Source organism: Pipra filicauda, unplaced genomic scaffold, assembly GCF_003945595.2.
Source record: "Pipra filicauda isolate LSUMZ 115617 unplaced genomic scaffold, ASM394559v2 scaffold31_size4109673_pilon, whole genome shotgun sequence".
NCBI lineage: Eukaryota > Metazoa > Chordata > Aves > Passeriformes > Pipridae > Pipra > Pipra filicauda.
In genome coordinates this window covers 2,976,300-2,994,287 of record NW_024104443.1, presented here as the reverse complement: position 1 = coordinate 2,994,287, position 17,988 = coordinate 2,976,300, and the positions used below count along the sequence as shown (strand labels likewise).

At 37.3% G+C, this 17,988-nt stretch overlaps 1 long non-coding RNA gene across 2 annotated transcripts in view; it reads right to left on the bottom strand.

Annotated features, from left to right (window-relative positions):
- Window positions 1-1,514: 1,514 nt before the first annotated feature.
- Window positions 1,515-17,988, bottom strand: part of LOC113986867 — a 116,956-nt gene continuing 100,482 nt past the window's right edge. For both annotated transcript variants that reach the window (XR_005564439.1, XR_005564440.1), the window contains 2 exons: window positions 6,683-6,753; window positions 1,515-1,848 (listed from right to left, as the gene is read on the bottom strand). This is a non-coding gene — a long non-coding RNA (uncharacterized LOC113986867). The remainder of the gene's footprint in view (window positions 1,849-6,682; window positions 6,754-17,988) is intronic.

Below are 17,988 nucleotides of genomic sequence, written 5' to 3'. Positions count from 1 at the left end.
AGCAGTTCTCTTCAAACCTGGTGCAAAGACACCTTGGGTGGCAGAATCAGAATCACGTCATTGTGTTTGGAGGAGGACGAAATGGTATCCTGAGTCTACACTTGTACATTGCAGTGTATGTAATATCATGCAAGCTCTATAATAATGCTCAGGAAAATATTAATACAGAGCCTGGCCATGGGCACAATGGGCTTCTCCGGTACAGTAGGAAGAGAGCATTCCTGGGGTCTCTTCATCTGTCCCACTTCCATGTCCATGCTTCTTCCTGAAAAATTCCTTCTGTCAAATGGACATTAGCAGCAACTTACTGTCATGCATGTTCCATGCTATTTATCAGAAAAGAAAGAGAAAAACACTTCTTAGGACAAACGAAAATGAATAATGTCATTTAAATTTCATATTGCTATACTGACAATAGTGTAAAACGATGACATATTTTTTTGTGATTAAAATTCTGCAATGGCATTGACCTGAAATGCGTGTTTAATATCAGATCTGTTCCTGAGTATGTACTACTATACTATCCCTCTAAATGCTTTATTGTTCGCATTTTTTAATACTCATGTCTATTCCTTCAAGTTTCCAAACTGCCAGGGGTATGAGCTGAACAGGCATCTCCTGGTATTTTGGTTTGTAGTGTGACAGATTTGCTACCTGTAAATATGAGCAGGATTGGGAAACCATTCCTCTTCTGCAACTGAGAGAATCACTGGCTATTTTCCATCAATATTTATGGCATCTCAAAATGTCAAGAAGTCTTTAGGCATTGCTGAAGAAAAGATGTGTTTGTCTTAAACTCTCTCAATATCTCCATCTCTGCATCTCACCCCTCACTGACTTTCTGTGGTGACACTTTTGACAAGGGAACAAGGTACAGTCTAAGGTCTTTACCTGTGGTCCTTAAAATCAATGGCTTGGTGAACACACAGGCAGAGAGGAGAAATTCACAGAACTACTAAAATAAGTACTAAAAGTTTCTGAAAAGTGAGGAGTAAGGATGGCCCATGGCCATCAACATGATGGACCGGAGGGATGACATTAATGTCATGTAATACAGAAATGAAGGACAGACCATTTCTGAGGTGTAAACCTGTACACACAGAGGTAAATGCTTCTGTATGTACATATAAAGTAGAAGGAATACAGTACTATATCAAAAAATGGAACAATGCTGCAGACTTACTCTATAGCAATGTACACATACACATGTAGCAGAAATAAAGATTCTGCAGGAACTAATACTTGATTTCAGGAGAAAAGTGATCGAGTTGTTAAATTAAACCAGTTTAAAATAGCAGGTGCTGAAAGTTTCATACATCTAGCCATTCAATGTGTCTCCTTAAAGGCCAAGATGCACGTATAACATGCTAAGCTCACTGAAACTTGTATTTATTCTTCCTAGTTTGTTTAAAACCAATAACTCTTTGTCATAATAAAATAGACATAATTTACAGCATTTAATTATAACTTTAATTTTATTTAATTAACATTAAAATTAAATTTGTATAGCAGATTTCATAATAATGATGCAAACAATTAATTAATCCAATTTAAAATTTAGCACTTGATGCATTTACTTGCTAAAAACTGTAAACTTCTTTTTAATAAAAGTTAATAACTGTGATTTGATGAGTTATTTTCTGCCCCACTGCGGATGTTTTCATGATTAAATATTTTACATCTGGTAAGTCAAGATGTACTATTTTCTCCTCATCAGAATTTTGTGCAGGCTGAAGTCACTTCCATTCTCCCAGAGCAGTAAAACCACTTGTAAATCTAAATCATCAGTTCCCACAGTTCTGTTTTCTTATCTCTTTTCCATTGCAAATAGCTGCAGGAATTCTTCACCTGAAAAAGATGAATTCTTGTCAGTGAATCATGCTCTCTTTTTTTGTTTCAGGGCTCTCTTTGAGTTTCTGGGATGCTTGAATTGAGGGATCCTAACACCTGTATGAAAACTATTGAGGCCTCTGAATCTTTGTCACAGGCTACCCTCCTCCAAGGTACTCATTACTCACAAAAAAGAAATTAAAAAAATCTGAAAAGCAGATTCCCCCGTGTCAGAATTTTACTGGTTCTCTGACTAACGGAGATCCCTCCTGGGTGAAAATGTCCTATATTGAGGTATTAAACAAAAAGTGGTAAACTTCCTAGAATTTGGAAATTCTTCTTCTATAAAGCAAGGAGTAATAAAAAGACAGAGTTTACAGCCTAAGAGTGGATATTAGTGACAACTCATGTATTTCATTTTGTTCTCCTCTCTGGTCACTGAGGGTGACAAACATGCTCCTTATATTTCTAGTAGGTTACATTAAAATGTAGTCACAATTTCTTAGCAATAAAATCAACATGAGATTCAAGTTATGGAGGAGATGGGCAAACCTCTTTTCCCCATTCTAAAAATTCATGGCACTTCCTATCCTATTCCTATTTCTTTCGGTGGATATGAAGAGTTTCATGAAAGTATAGAGAGACCTTTTGGTCTGTCTTCGTGTTGAATTTGCCTATCACACTAAAAATTCATTGGATCAGAAGCTGCCTGCAATTGTATATTTGTACAGTGTTTATTATAATAGGAATTTACTCCTCAGTTGAGACATAATACACATTGTTGATAACAATAATTTCAAGCTGTGATAAAAGTTATGCCTCCCAACAGTTTCTCTGCTTCAAAAATGATACTAAAATCAAGTAGTAAACTCTGGTCCTCAAAATTTGGCCTTCTGGTTTGCTTAGGCAGTGCTTTGTCATTTTAAAATATTGCCTGTGTTTATCTTAACTTTGGATAACTATGTCAAGCTTAGAGAAAATCCCATTGTAATCAACGTGTGTTTCTTTTTTTACTTGTGTACCTCTACTTTCTTCCTATTGTCATTATTTTACAGTGCTTCGACACTGTCTCGAGAGCTCACAGCCAAAAGGACAAATAACAGCGGAAGGGAGAGAGGAAGGTGCAATTGGAATACATTAAAAATTTCTATGCATCTTTCCCTTGGAGCATATGAAAAGTCTAATCTAGTTTTAGAGGTGCTAAAAATTCCAGGAATATGTTCTATACTTGTACTATCATCTCAGTCACAAACACAGAATTGGAATTGTCTTTTAATGGTTTTTTTCAGCTATAACGTGGCAAGGAGCCATATTGAGGGTAACTCACAATTATTATGCTGTATCATATCTTTCCAGTCCACATTTGAGTAAACGTTCAAACATATTTCAGGAGGTACATAACTGTGTTAGCATATGTTTGCATTGAAGTGCATTTGCAACACATCTAGAGTTGCATAGTCTTGCAAACACACACAAATTCCCTAACAGTCAAATGAACTTACTTTATCCCATTTTATTCCCAGAAATTAAACCTAAATTAGTAACCTATTTAGACAACATTTATTGCCTGTTTCTCTGATGTGATGACTAATTAAGGCAATAAAATACTTATTTATGCTATTCAGATTATGTATTGGGATTTGGGGAGGGGAGCTAGGTTCAAAATGCAGCCCCAGGGCTGAATATAGAGATAATGCATCATTCTATAACAACTTTCTTCTGTAATTCACAGAACAGTCACTGCACAAACACCATCTTTCACCAGGAAATAAGGTTGTTTCTTAAATCTAATGCACAACAATGCTTCCAAGACACGCTTTAAAATCAACTGTGCCTTCTCATGTTATAATTGTAATCTGTGAGTATGTCGGAAAAATAAACAGTTAAGTTCAAGTTTAAAACAAAGCAAAGCAAACCAAAACAAACAAAACCCCTGCCCCATCTGTCAGATTGCATGTATGACATCATCAGATATTCTGCACTTATTTGCAGCCATTCAGACCAACCTACCCCACAGTCTAAACTTTGTGCTGCAGCTCTCTTTACAGGATCAGCGGGCTGGAAAATTACCACATGCTGTCACAGTTAGCTCAGCCAGGTCTTGTTATCATTGTTTCCAATGAATCCATTCATTCCATTATTTTGCATATTGGGCAGACGTTCTACCGCAGAGACTTGAGCCTCAGTAACTTCAAGGGCCAAATGTTAATGGACCCCTATTTTCAGCAGAATAGCAGTGCAATACATGGGAAAAAATACCCAGACAGCTCACTGACACTGGTTTAGGACCTCTAGACTTAGGGTGTACCCTGTAAAGAGCTTTTATGTAAACAAAGCTTCAATAAACAAAGAATATCTTCTCCGTCAATATTCATAACCCATAAATTTTTCCTTCTTTTCCCCCTCCTTCGCCCCACAGAGCAGCATAGCTCTTCAGATGCAAAGAGGCAAGAAAGTGGTATGTATGATCAATGGCTTTTGCATAGCAAATCCGTAGGATGTGTGCAAGAAACCATACAACCAATCCTGATTTATAAGGGATATTATAGAGCTCATGACTGGAACAAAGCAGTTTTATTTTGAGCTTGCTCTACTATCTGTGTGGCTGATAATGGAGCATGTGATTGTGGAAATTTAAACATGTGATTTGTGTATGCGATGGCTGATGTGTCAAAATGAAGGCACAGCATGTCTATCTGTAATTCCTGGGCATGGAATTTAAGTAAAAGGATAACAGTAATGACAAATTTTATTTTCCTCTTAGGAAACCAAAAAGCTAGGCAACGCTCAGGAAACACATAGTAAATTTTGAGCATTCAGAAGAAAACATACATCAGCATAAAGAAAAATGTGTTTAAGTTACAATGTTGCCCCCAAATCTTGATGGTGTTTTTATTTTTTGGTTAGTTTTGCTTTTAGGCCAAATGTTATTCTCAGTGGTTTCCCATCCACATCCTTGACTTTAATGAGCTCACTAGAACTTGGTTCTAATATGAAAGAGCTCTTGGAACAGGCTTCCCAGGGGAATGGTCGTGGCACCAAGACTGTCTGAGTTCAAGAAGTGTCTGGACAACACTCTCAGGAACATGGTGTGATTCCTGGGGCTGGGCTGTGCAGGACCAAGAGTTGCACTTTGATAATTCCAACTCAGGATATTCTATGACACTATGATTACTTTCGGATAGCTCCACTGGCTCCAGTTCTTTCACCCAGCTTTACCTGATCATGGATGGGGATACCTGATCGTCCATGGGGATGGAAATTGGTAGTGCCTCCAAAGGGGAGGCATCCCTGCCATTGCCAGCTATGACATCTCAGGGGTCCCACTCTTGTTAGAAAGAAATTCCTCCTTCATATTCCTTGATTTGAACAGAGTAAAGTGAATAAGATTAAAAATGTTTCTTGAGAACAAGTTGCAAAATCCTTCATTCCAAGAAGGAGTCAGTTTAAAAATAGGTTAAAAATTAATCCAAAAAGAGAGAGAGAGAGAGTGTCTCTGTATGCCTGGGGCTTCGCTGCCAGATCTGAATAAACTCTCCTGTTCCTGATACCAGGCTAGCACTCAGGAGGGAAAGGGTCTGACCTTGGCGTCTGATGCCGGCTGCATTTATTTCAGGTACTAAGTATTCTCTTCCTATTATTTTCACTGCCACTGGACAACAAAGGTCTTGATAACATGACCTGGCTGCTCTCACTGTGACAGCATTTGGCAATTAGCTGAATCCACTGGTATTTTGAAAATTGAAAGTCTCAGCTTTTCTAACTTGTCTGTAATTAGAATAGCTGTTATTTCAGTTAATTTTGTGGTATTGATAGTGTGAAGCTCTCCAAGGAGCCTCACAAAAGTCAACAGCACAATATATCTTGTTTTCTGCAAACATTTTGAGAATATTAGGCCATGATCCTGAATGTATGAGAAGAATTCATGGTATCTCTCTAAAGCCTGGCTAAAATATATTCCAGGTGGTAATAAGATATGTTAAAATCCTTGCACCATCCAAAAGCTAGATTAGCCCCTTTATATTTTATGTAACATGTTCTGTTTCAACTAGGATTATTTCTGTGTCTGGCAGCTAATTTTAAATAGTTCCTCTTTTCAGACAACATTAAGAGGCAACTGAAATAAATTAATTTTCCATAAATGTGTGTCAAGGCTAGATTTCCTAAGCCAAGACCTCCAAACAATCATCATAAAAATTTTGTAAACCATAGATAATATCTTGGAATAAAGAGAATTTTTCAGAGTATGAAATGTTTCATTAAGATAAACATTAGAACTTAGTGTTGCCACTTTTAATACAATATTTTCAAAAATATCTTCCAGAGTTTTAAGCTAAGCATAAAAAAAGGAGACAAAAAAAAAAGAGACTGAAGGGATGAGAGAACACAAGAAATAAATAACACTTTTATAAATTCAATTAGTTCAAGCAATCTGAAATGTGGTATTTTGTCCCTAATTCTTCAAGATTATTATACATGCATGTTTTTGCCAATGTACTTAGGAGATATGGGATCTGGAAGAAGTGAAACAGTAATGAATTAATAGGAATGGGCCTTGCTTTATGTGGTCTTTTAAAACTGTATTACAAAATACACAAATTGCATTATTCAATACTCCACTCTCTCACCAAGCTTAAAGTGTTAAAATTAACCACAGGCTTCAAGGAAACTTCCGGACTTGAAGTATAAGCACAAAAAGTGACTTTCATTATTTGCCTCAAGAATGGAGGCATTTATCTGAAATTCTGGGGAGATCTTGTTTGCATTCTCTGGTAGGACTAGATGCACCATAGCCCAGAAAGTTTAAAAACAAAAAACCAAAAGCAATAACAACAACAACAAAATAACTTACATGTTTGTTTTGACAGTCATCTTCTCCTAATAAAAGTGCAGGTAATTATATGACTGATTCAGTGTCCTGAACTGGAGAAAATAAAACAACCGCAGAATTTGCCACTGCCACTGAATTTGGTGGGATTTCAACCAAGAAATACTATTGACATTCATAAAACCCACAAGAAAGGGCATTCAAAGGCATACAAGGGCATTCAAGGACATACAAGGCATTCAACAACCTCTGCATTCTTGTATCTTTACCACCTTCCATTCCCTTTGCCAAAAAGGACTAAAAATATTTCAGCAAAATATGTGAAAACAAGATAGAATTTATCTATATGGCCCATTATAACAATTTTTCATAGTTACGTTCTGTTACATTTCTGTATTTCATGTTACACTAATATAATAGAATTTTAGCATTTGATTACCCTGGTAAGATATGACCTTGCAATCATTTAAAAAAATTTCATATCAGATTAATGAAGACAAAGGCTTACACATTCAAAAGACAGCATGCAAACTCCTAATAGAACATGACAATTTTTTTTTTAATTTTTGCTTGTGTATGTTGCTAATGTTTGTTTGCCTTTCAATATTTTCCTCCAATTTTTCATTATGGAACTTGGAAAATTACGACATTATCACTCACTTTTTGAAGAAGTAAGTAAACCAGGCAGCATCGTAGTAGTAGTCAAATTTTAAACCGTTATCATATGAAGAGCTGTGACAAGAAACGATGATTGCCATTGGGGAGGATTACATGAGAAAACAAAATCAGAAACAGTGCAATGAAACCACTGGAATTGGATGGAGATCAAGAAAAATTCCCAGAGGAGATATTTTTCTAATGATTCAGTAATTGTCTCAAAGAAGTGGTGAAAGCCCCTTTACATTATGTAGTCAATTTTAAACTGGAAAAAAAAAGTATTACAAGGCACTATGTGGGAAATAATTCCGTGGTAGGTGGTGAGAGAATCTGGTTGTTTTTATTTTCACTTCCTCCGATGCTATGATTCAAGACTGACTAGGAAGATGAAAGACTAATGGTGTTTAATGGATTGCTGAGATCTTGTTTGATTGCTACATGGTTGGTTTTTTTTCTTTCGGAAATTAAATAATTAAGGAAGAGAAGAAAAATACTGTTTTATAGCTTCTGGTTGTCTTTTTTCCTCTAGTCAGATTAATTTAAAAGGAGTGAATCAACACTCTCTCAGAGTCTGCACCACAGAAAAGAATCATCCATAATGCAGGTGGTAGAAAGGCAATGATGCAGCGTGCCTGCACTGGTGAATGAATTTCAGATGAAGACTTAGTGTATATTAACTTTCTGTTTCCCTTAATATTCTGTTGTAATTTGTCCTTTCTTGTATTTTTAATAAACTTCATAATACCTCTTAAGAATTTTTTAGGAAAAATTTCAGAGTGTCAGGAAAATCTGGAGATGACTGGTGGAAAAAAGATCATAGGTACTTTATTGCCTATGAAACTCTATAGCCCAATTCATAATCCTCTCAGGACCCTTTCTCATTAAGGCAGCATATTTTCTGGAGCTCACAAAGGATCTGACATACCAGGGAGGGTATTCTGGCAGTATCTGGAATAGGGAAAAGGAAGGAAATGATTAGAGAAATCCAGGAATGCTCCACTGTGATACACACCAATATGTAAAAGGTCATATGTCATGTTTTGCCTTGGGCTTGTGCCATCTCTGTGTCTCTTGACTATGAAAAGGGCAGATTGAAAGCAGCAGTTCCTGAATTTATTACCACAAGGAGCTATTTCTTTAGACTGAAAGGCTACTAATTACAGCATGCCTTGAAACCCATAATTCTTGTTGGTTTGGTTTGGTTTGTTTTTTTTAATGAACAAGGTCAATCATTTCTCTTCTACCGTCTGTTCCCCTCAGACTTTTTTCTTCCAATCCTAGCCTATGTCATTGAGATCTGAGCAATATTTTTGGCATCTTCTGGTGTGTTTTCATATCTCTCTTGTCAGCCTAGCTATGTTTTCTTCTTTGATCTTAATCAGGGCAATGGATAATTCAATTATTTTCACAGCATCCTGAACTGCTAGATGTCTTCTGCTTTTTTTCAGTAGATGCCGTAAAATTGCTATCATTGTTTCTGGCCTTTTTCCATGCTAGGTCTGTTCAGCTGAACAGCATTGCTTCAAAAGGAGGATGAGGGGGAACTTTCTTGCTCTCTACAACTATCTGAAAGGAGGTTGTAGCCAGGTGGGTGTCAGTATCTTCTCCCAAGTAACAAGTGATAAGACAAGAGGAAGTGGCCTCACATTGTACCAGGAGGGAGGATTAGATTGCATATTGCGAAAAACTTCTTCACTGAAAAGGTGGTCAAGCCTTGGAACAGGCTGACCAGGGAAGTGGTGAAATCACCATCCCTGGAAACATTCAAAAAGCATGTAGATGTGGTGCTTGGGGGCATGATTTAGTGGTGGACCTGGCAGCATTAGGTTAATGGTTGGACTCAATGATCTTAGAGGTCTTTCCCAATCAAAATAATTCCATGATTATATGTCATTAGCAGCATCTAGATGTCTGCCTAAGGCCGGACTATTTACAGGAAATGTCTGAAGCAATCTAGGAACTGAGTAAAGTAGATTACTTGAGAAGAAAATATCACTGGCAAAATAGCCACCCCTTCCCCTGTTGCGTTGCTCCTAAAGGTAGTGGCCTCCAGCAAGCTGAGCTCCATATGCCACAAAGGGCACCAAATAGAGCCTTTGCCTTCCCCACTTTAGAAGCTGAACCTTGAAGAACCCGCTTTGTTACATAAAGCTTTCAATCCTCAGCAATAGAACAGGCACAAGGTGAAATTCCAGCAATTACTATGGTTTCATGTCATGCTGAAGATCATAAAATGTTAGAAATAATAATGTTTGGAAGAAGTGCCCCTGTTGGTACTGTGTCTGTAGCATGCTACAGTTGTGTCTGTTGTATTTGAGATTAGGAGTTAACATCACCACAGGTCATTTTTAACATCCATTAAACAGACATAATAGCACAGTACCCTCAGCACAGGTGTGTTGCAAGGCTTAACTAATCATTGTGCTCTTGCAAAGTGCTTTGAGACCTCAAAATGAAATCTAACATTAACAAGAAAAGTATTATAGTTATGCAGCAGTTGGGGAGCAAAATCTCGGAGAGGCTGTAAATCTGCTACCAGTGTGTTTGCTGATAGGTCTGTCAGCTGAGGGAAAGACATGAATATTTAAACATTTATTTAATTATTAAACTGCAGGTCTACAAAAACCATACTCATGACTCCACTGATGTCCTAAGTGAATTCTATCTGTACTGTGAATCCAGAGCTGTACAACTAGGGAAATTCACTTTTCTTAACATGCTGGAAACTCAAATGGCAACTGCGGAGAATCCAGTTCTCAATATTTCACCTCCATCCCCCTTCAGAAGAACAGCCAATCCCCTTCTACCAAGCAGAATCGTTCTTAGATGTTCTGGAAACAATATTAGCCTCTTACAATTACTAACTGCAGGCAGGTTCAAAGTCCTACAAGTAGTTAAATTTTAAATTTCCTCTGTAATTTGCACATAAAGACTGTATTTTCCATTTGCTTCTCGCCTTCAGGCCCAACTCTGACACTTTTGGACTTCTCCCTTGGTGCTATATGTGTCCTCCAGACCCTCTTGGGTCTTGTATCTTGTGGACTGGAGTCAAAACTTCCTCTTCTGGTGGTTGATTACAGAGTTATGGGTGTCCTTAAGTGAAATACTCTCCTGAGACATCCTCAGCCCAGTACAGATGCATATGAGTCATTTCAGTTTAATGCATCTATGAGGCATCCCTCCTTATGGACAAAAGTGGTATGGTGTATGTAGTGCTTTGAATCTTGCTGATCACAAACTTGCTGCTTCCCATGTGTCAATTCCCATCGGGTTTGTCAGAGTACAGTGATTTTCCAAGATACTGGGGTAAAGGGACATCATGGACTAACTGAAAACACAGAGGAGATGTCAGCTGCCAACATGGTGTTTATCAGTTCAACAAAGTCTGTTTCTGGATGTTGGCTATTTCTTCAGTCCAGTTAAAACTTTGGTAACAAATATGACCTCTTCAGTACATTTATTATTGAAAAGCTTTTATTCATTGTAGCAATGTAAATAATCTTTTTCAAATAAACTGCTTGAAGAATTGGAAGCAAGAATTGGTACACGGAAAAAAAATTATCGGGGAATCCCCACTTCATAGGATTTGTCCGTATATTTAAATTAGATATTGCTAGTTTTGCATTCTGCTTTTAAAACTGCTTTGCCAGTTTATGGATAAAGTACAATTTCACATAACACGAAAATAACATCTTTTAGATACTGGCTATAGGACCAATACTTAATTCGGAAAGTAAGAAATGCATTGTCTCACTGTTGTACTTGGAAATATTCCTGAGGAGTCAAAGGAGCAGGCACATTTCAAGGGAAGAAACCTCCACAAGACAATAGGGATAAAGATTTTTTTATCAGTTAGAATTTCTTAGGGAAATAAACCAGCAGTTTTCATTAATAATACTAGAAGCAGTCAGAATCACACTGTCTGTCTAAAGATATGGTTAATGTTTTTGAGGAAAAAAATTTGAGAGAAAGGAAAGAGAGAACAAGCAAAGATGGTTCCTAATTCCATCTGTAATTTTTCCATCATCAAGGATTCAGACCTCTGTATCTTAAAATGTTTTTAAAGAGTTAATATTTTCCAGCGCTTTTGTTTTGTATCTATCCCATTCTATTCTATTCTATTCTATTCTATTCTATTCTATTCTATTCTATTCTATTCTATTCGTGTTATTTTGTTATGGTATGTTTTGTTTATGTTATGTTATAATAGAATCATAGAATGGTTTGGATTGGAAGGAATCTTAAAAATCATCTAGTTTCAACCCCACTGCCATGGACAGGGACACCTTCCACTAGACCAGGTTGCTCAGGGCCCCATCCAATCAGTAATTCTTATGTTTTGATGTAAGTGGATAGCTTAACTTTACATACTGTCAAGCTCTGAGAAACAGTGTTTGGAACTGTACGATTTGCAGCACAGAAATTGTTACGATCTCAGGAGTAACTTTTTTCCCAAGTTGTCACAAAACTGTCACTGAACATTTGCGGGCATCTCACCACAGGAGAATGTGAGAATAGTGAATATATCTTTTTTGATGAATAAGGTTACGCAAAGTTAAATGGGTGTTTTGAATTCCTAGGCTGTTCCTGCACGAAACTATGGCTTCTCTGGCACTATGTCTCAGATATTTAGGAAGATATTCTTTACTCAGATGGTAGTGAGGCACTGGAACTGGTTACCCAGAGAAGTTGTGGATGTTCCATCCCTGGAAGTATCCAAGGCCAGGTTGGATGTGGTTCTGACCAATCTTGTCTAGTGGGTGGCACCCCTGCCCACGGCAAGGAGGTGGAACTAGATGATCTATAAGATCCCTTCCAATCATTCTATGAATTTATGACATAAATTAAATTATTGTCTAGATTTCAGAACTATGGATGGGACAACCTGTTTGTGCTGTTTGAAGAATGGTTCTTATGGACCTTTTTTTATCCTAGTGAATGTGTAGATGTCTCAAAGATGTATATGTATCTTTTTTTCCGTCTACTCTAGTCGGAAACTGGGACTTACCTGCTACTCTTATCAGTGAAGTCTGAGAGATCATGAGTGTTCGTGTCTCTGTTTTAACTGAGTGATCATGTATTGCCCACTGAATTCCATCTAGATAGAGTAGTTATAAACTCAACAGATTACTGCCAATTTTGTTATTCTTCTGTAAGTTATTCCAAATTCCTCAGAAAATTATTTGGAAATCAACATTTTTACCCACTTGTTATTCTCAGTTAGGAGGACCCTCTAATTTAATACTCCAGCTAACATCCTTAGTCATAATCACTTCTTTTGTCTTCCATATTTATCTTGAGAATCTTTGGGGTTTTTTTCTGGCATATGCTGAAACTCACGTAACAGAAAGGAGAAAATGAGAGAGCCATGATTTGAGTTCCAGAGTAAATCAAACAACAGTCATTAGAGCATTAGAAGAGATTTTGAAAGAAAGAATAATAAAAATTTAATAAGTGGTATTAGTAAATGTAATGAAATGTCAACATGGATTCTCTAGAAATGGTCTTTTGCTAAACTAACTGGACACCTTTAGAAGTTTTTGTTAAACTGGTTTATAGATAAATAGTTTTGATGTAGATACAGATAGAAATATAGACAGATATGGATAGATAAAATCTGTCTGACTTCAGTGAAACATCTGATATGCTTCTATAATGGAAATTCTCTGTTCAGCTGACAAAATGGGGGTTACTAGAAAAATGTGACATGAACATGGAGCTGAAAGCAAAGGGGTGCAATGTGAAAGGAGAAGCATCAAACAGGAGGGCAATGGTAATTTACTTCCTAATGGCACTAGTATTCAGTTCAATCTTCATCAATAGTGACTTAGTCATTAATTACCTTGGTCATTTGGTGGAAAATTAATGGAAATGAAAAAATGAATGAATGGAAATTAACAAGTGCTCAAAATTAGGAGCAACACTGGAAGTTTCAACTACAGGTAGAGTGATGACTCTTGATAATTGGAATAATATGATCTAGATACAACTGGAAGTAGAAAGTGCAGAACCTTTAATGTAGGGACTAAAAACACAATAATTTTTTTTAACTATTTTTTCCTTAAAATATCTAAAGATATTTTTTACTGAATGACTTGAAGTCATCAGGAAACAAACTTACTTCAAAAGTAGTGGTGACAATGAAGAAAGAATTCGGGAGTTTGTTGAATTTGCACTGAGTAATATTCAGGAAACATTTTTCAGTGTTAAAAACACATTGATATAAACTAAGTTGTGTTGGAGAAAGAGATGGGAAAGTATGTCAAGGCATTTTAACCCCTGATAGATACAATGACTCAGATAAATTCAGGGCTTATGTAAATAAGGGGTTTCAAGGAAAAAACAAAGGGAAGAGACAAAGTACCTCGTACTTGTACCAAAGTAGCAAAGTACCCAATGTCCATGAGAAATCCTGCCTGGGAGAGCAGAACTAATATTTTTTTTTAATTTCCATGACCTTCTTGAGAAATCCAAAACTTAAAAAAACTTTTAAAAAAACCCAACCAACCAAACAACCCCCCCCCCCAACAGGTCAAAAGAAGAAAGGTACCTGAAAAATAAAAGCAAAGTGCAAGAAAATAAGAACTTGAACATGTTTTTCATGTTGATTGGCTGTGTTTTGATTTCTTGATTTTGAATACTCCTGTACCCATCAGAAAGATCGTCAGGGTAGTTTAGTCATCAGTAAAGGCTACCTGGACTATTTACACAAAAACTGTTCTATTAGAAAGCATCAATTTTCAGCAATGAAGGTCTGCAAATGCACCTGTTTTGATGAAATTTTTGACCGCCATGCAACTGTTCTCACAGAAAACCGCCTGGATGTAGTCTTCTGTGGCAACCCCCATGAAATACTGGACTTTATCAGTGTCTACAGTTAGTTATATTGTCATTTTGGATCCATGAGTCTTCTGAAGGCAGAGGATTTGTTTGAGATATATGACTTTTTTTATGGAGGACCTTAAAGTTCTGCCTTACTGTCGAGGACTCCTGTACCATTTCTCTCTGGTTCATAAAACTGATTCAAGAAAACTGTTGTAAGGCATTTTAGAGGACAAGCTAGAATTAGTTATTGCTGTAGTCCTCAGACTGTAGACATCAGATCAATCTGCAGGTGGTAGTGCCCTGGAGCTGCAGACGCAATAAGCCCTTGCAGCTATCTGATAGAGAGACAAGAGTCTCCAAGCTCATGGCAAATACTGGTTTAGAAATATTGCTCAGTGGAATTTGTGAAAAGAAACTTCAAAATTTCCTTTTCTGTAAAGACAAGGCTTTTTAAAATATTTTGGTGACATACACTCTGTCAAATCATCTCCCTCTAATTGTCAGGAGCTTATCCGTCTTGACAGTAGAGGCTCACCAACCACAGCAACACACAACTTAATGCAAACTGACTTACTATTTTGGTAGCTTTCTCTGCATTGTACAGTACACAAAATTGATGCTCTCAGGTAGTGTCCTAGAAATGGTTATGCAGGAGTAAATGAAGGTCTGATTCATTTTGGTGCTAATACACTAATCAGAAGCATTTTTCAGGCCAGGAAGCTCAAGCCTCAAAGCTGAGATGACTTCAATAGTGTAGGTGGATGTAATGACCTTGTGGTGCAAGGTGGATTGCTTCAGTCATATCATCACTTTCAATTCTTCCTGATCCTTATCGAAGCTTTTTGATGCTGTGGAGCGTGGGTCTCTTTTGAAACCCTCGTAGTATCTTGTGTGTCTGCTCCTGACATGGCTCTCATTGCCACTTCCACCTGCAATATTGTTTTGTAAGCATAAAACTAGTGTTTCCCAGAATATTTTCTGTGTGAACTGGGGAAACTTCTGGCCCTTTGCCTTGTCTGTAGGCATCTGCATACAAGGTTGTGCCTATGTGAGTTCGGCTTTGTGCCTCATATATTTCAATACATTTTTTTCAATTTCTGATTTATTTAGTCTTAATTCTACATTAAGAATCCGTGAGCAAGGTAGGTCAGGGAGACCACTTGGACACAACATTCTCCAGCTGCTTCCTGGTGAATGTGGGGTCCCTAACTCACAGGTAATAAAGCCTGAAGCAGTTACGATGCACTGAAGCATTATGAATGAATTGTGAAGACAAATGTATTCAACACTGTCATTTTCCATATTAGTATGTAACCTTTCTGTCAGACATCATTAACAGTACTAAATCAGTGCTGTCTAGAGGCTTCCTTTAAAATAAATACAATAACTTTACCAAGCCCCCAGACAACGTCACCTCCATCTCCAGGTTTAAGGACCTTAACCTACTTTTACAGGTATCTTTCCCTAATATTCAAGTACTCAGGGGCCTTAAGAAATATGAAAGTAAAAAGATGGTTTTCTGGGAACAAATCACCCATGAGTGCCACAAACGTAATCAATTTACATAATCATCAAATTGATTGTAAAAAAATAGTTACACAAATTAAGAAAGCCCAAATAATACATGAAGGGCATGGCCCTTAAAAACATCACTGTTGTTAATCACGTAGTTGGACTTCAAAGTCTTTAAATAAAATGCATGCTAATTGGGATTTGGCCAGAACTCAGAACCCGACATCTGATCTTCCATAAATTAAACATCTTATGCATGCGAAATGTCCTCACTGGTCTGGGAAAGACATCTTAAGACTGGAGTCCATTGCTAAAAAGCATTAGAAATAGTTGTTCTTCCTTGTGAGTGCAAGCTTGAATGATCAACATAACCGGGATATCTGATTTTAAGATGGTAGAAGCTAGGAAGTAGCTAGGACAGGTTCATCTAGAGTCACACAGCCATGAAATCTGAAGAGGACCTCTGAACATCACCTGTTCAAACCCCCATGCGTGGCGAGACTGGTTTAGGTCTGCCCTGAACTTTTTTTATGTATATCTCTGCATCTTGACTATTGCCTCCTGTTGTGAGCTTTCAGGCTGTTTGAGGGAAGACATCATAGGTGCTGATTTTCTTCCCCATCTCTAGCAGCTAAACTTTGAATTATTTATTTTAGGTTAGGAGGTAATATTCTTTAGTGACTGCAAATGCAACAATTAATATCAAATTGGATAAGTTTTGCAATAAAAGAGCAAGATTTGACAAGGCTCCGGCTTCCCCAGGTGATGATAGGTTGTTCCAGCACAACAGTCACCACTTCACCCTGCAGAAGGTGAGATATGTTGGTAGGTTTTGCTAGATTGAGCTGGAGCAAGGCTCAGATTTGACCTGGCATAACCCTAAGCCCAGTGGCAAAGTGTGAAATTCTGAGCCGAGCTTGTCTGCTCAAACGAAGCAGGGAGGTGGAGCAGCTGCCCAACTCCCCATGTAGCAACGACATAGGATAGAAGGTTTAACCGCCAAAAAGCACGGTCACAGGCCCCTGGATGCCTCTCTGCCTTCCAAAATATGCATCAGTATCTGTTGTGAGGTGCCTCCCTGGGTCCAGCAAGGCTGTGTTGATCTGCCCAAGGTGTGAGCATGGTGAGCTTCCACCTGCCTGCAAAGAGTCAGCTCAGGCACTCACTGTGTGCCCTTTCTGATTCCTCTGACTAAGTGAGGATGCAGCAGAGTATCGTAGTGCCGGTTCTCACCAATGCATGTGCAGAGAAAAGCCAGTCTGGTATTCAACTTTTATTGTACGTCAGGGATCATGTCAGTTCCTCTGCCATTATATTTACCCCCAAATTCACATGAAAATCTTAAAGTTTGTCCCCCTCTCCTCAGAAGGATTTTGTAGGATTTTTTTCTGGATTGCATTTGATTTTACTGAGATGTTCGTTTAATTGTGACCTTGTAACAATTAATGTGACCATTATTCAAGCCATAGCTATTCTATAATTCATTGTCATAGTGTACTGTTCCATGAGTCTGTATACCACTAGCAATTTACAGAGTCTGGTGTTAATAAAAATACTGAATAGGACAAGCACTAGTCCATTAAAGATCTCATTAGGGAAGTCCATCGTTGATCTCTCCTTACCAACTAAACTCAAAATATGGAAGATGAGTCAGATTTTAATCTAAACAGCTGAGTTCCCTTGGTTTCAGCTAGTGACTGTTTAAAAAGCCCCAAAACATCAGACAACACAAAGTCTTGGATAAATTAATGTGTATGGTAGCATAAACTATATGAAAAATATTTTATTGACCAGATATGTGATTATGCAAAAAAAAAAAAAAATCAAGAATTTTGTAACTCCAACCTTTCAAAAATGTTTGCATTGTCTTTAGATTCTGATTTGCTTACCAGAATAGCTCTTTTCTTCAAACTTTACTTAATGTTACTATAACTGATCTATAACTTTATAGTTTTGCAGCCTGTGTTTTAGACATCCTTTAGAAATCCTCTGCCAGTTTATTAGCATTCATTAAAACCAGCGATTTATGATTCAGAGATCCTTGCGCAATTCAACTGGGATTCTAGGATTTTAGTTATCCAACCTGTTTATTGTAAATATATAGCTTTAGCCACTGTTATCTTTCAAGTTTCTTCAGATTTTTCTACAAATTACTATATTACTAGCTATTTTGTTAGTTGTTCTTGGGTCTACTGTAAGTTTGGAAGGAAATTTCCACTGACACATTTTTCCCTTTTTGACTCTTTTGTTTATTATTATGTCATCTTTAATATTCTGTATGAGAATGAAATTCAACTCCAGTTAATAGAGCAAAGCACTGCACAGATAATCACTAT